Genomic DNA, 2328 nt, shown 5'->3' with positions numbered 1-2328 from the left:
GGATTAATGAATCTTTTTTAAATGGTTTTAGGACTTGTGAATCCATGTAAATTAATATGAATCCATCCGGTTTAAAAACAGAAAAAACTGCAAGTGTCTGAACTTGTTTCTTAATTTCTTTATGAACTGACAATAATCTACCTCACAGGCCTCAAAATCAACGCTCACGACCGCAGTAAGTGTCAGGAGACGATAAGAAAAACATTTATTTGGTTTTCTGCTTTCCATACTCATCAGAAGTCAATGAGCTTGTCACTTTCTGTTTTGTCCAGGAGCAATATCTTGTAACCAATAAATATGTTCGGTTTGTTAAAATCAAACAGAACTATCAGACACAACTGAAAATGTGAATAATGTATAAAAAAATGCATTTTAATAAGTAATGATTAAAAACCGTCATTACTATATCACAATCAAAATGTAAAACTTTGTGACCACTCCATGAAGTTGCTCTTTTCCAGCGCGTCACATGTTGTCCATCTGCTCTCCTGCAGCTCGTGTGGAATGTGGATGGACCAAAGCCGCTCATTCCTCTGCGTCATGTGGTCCGCTTCAGATCAGAGGACTCGTGTGCACTCGAGCGTTAAAAGGGAGGTTTAGATAAAGCAGCTAAAAGAAATATTGCCAAGCTGTATCACATCCATACTGGGATGTTTACTGGCTGCTTAACAAATTAAAGCAAATTACATTTGCCTTTGTTACAGTTGTAAAGACGGTTTTATTCATCCGTTTGTTCCACAGACTGACGATGTGAAACGTACTTGTGTTTGATTATCAACATATAATACATGAGCAGAATTAATGAATATCCTTTAGGAGTTTTAAAAATGCACCTAAGAAGACATCCGTCCATTTTTATACACGTCGGATGACATTTTTAATTTAGTCTCCTTCCATCTGTACAACCATAAACTTTATCCTATTCCAGCTATACCTTACTCGTAATTTAGCAAAACTTAATCCACAAATCAAAGTTGATGCTCAATAATCCATGTAAAAATTCCAACAAAGTTAAGTCAGGTCATCTGGATGGCTTTTTTTGTTGTTGCAATGTCTCATCCTTCATCCAAAGGGCTTCATCAGTCCAAGGAGCCACAACAAGCTCAGTCCCATAAGTGGCTTTTTCACACAACGAGCCAACCAGTTTGATGGTGATAAGGTTTCTGGAGTCCACCCTCCTGTAGAACATCAAAGTTCATGCACAATAATCCAGAAACCAACTTATCACCATCAAACTGGTTGGTCCACTATGTGAATAAGCCACTTATTGGACTGAGTTTGTTGTGGCTCCTCGGACTGATGAAGTTCTTTGGATGAAGGATGAAACGTTTCAATAAAAACAAGAAACCATCCAGAGGACCTGACTTAACTTTATTGTAGCGATACCCAAATTCATGACTGTATCAGCAGGCGGCGTGTTGTGTTCATTTTTCATCACCCCACCTCCAAGGTCAAGGTCACGGATCAAGTTCAAACATTATAAAGATCTTTGCTTGTCCAGGCTGTAACTTTTGAGCCGCTAGGAAGATAATTGAACGAAACTTGATATGAGTTTGTACCACCACTAGCTGGTGTGTCGTATGATCTCGTCACCCCAGCTCTATGTCAAGGTCACAAATCAAGGTCAAATGTATAAGGACTTTGTTTGTCCGGGCCATTACCAAAAGTTGCTGTATAATAGTTTGTAGATGGGTGTAAATTTGACCTATGTAGTTTTACCCACTTGTTCCTGTTCACAGTCACTGGGAGCTGGAACCCATCTCCAGTGGTCATTTGGGCGAGAGGTGCGGTAGAGCAGCAAGTTAACCTGTTATTTATGGGTTAACTTAACAAGTGTGCAGGGAAATTAATATCCAGAAACCAGTCATTCATGCACAGGAAGAACATGCAAGAAGCCCCCAAACGTAAGACTAATCTGAAATCCCAAACTCTTTAAACAGTTAGATTGTAAATCTTATTAGTTTATTGGGTATTTTGTAACAGGTTTTTGTTTAAATTAAGACATAATAATAATAATAATGTGTTATGTATTGTCATCATTGTATGATCAAATACAAACAACATGTTCAAGGTTTGCTTGAAATACATATTGATCAAGTCATATTTTTGACAAAAGAATGTCTAAAAATGTTTTTCTACCAAAAATGTAAATGTGAGAGTACAATAAAACCTTTTAATTTAACAAAACAGCTTCATGATACTTGATTTAGGGCGGCACGATAGCACAGTTTGCAGAGCTGCCGCCTCTCAGCGAAAAGGTCGCCGTATCAAACCCCAGCCCGGGACCTTTCTGGCTGGAGTTTGCATGTTCTCTCCGTGCATGCGTGG

The sequence above is a fragment of the Nematolebias whitei genome, chromosome 7 (genome assembly GCF_014905685.2).
Source record: "Nematolebias whitei isolate Nwh7 chromosome 7, NemWhi1, whole genome shotgun sequence".
Lineage (NCBI taxonomy): Eukaryota > Metazoa > Chordata > Actinopteri > Cyprinodontiformes > Rivulidae > Nematolebias > Nematolebias whitei.
Note: the sequence above shows the minus strand (reverse complement) of the source record.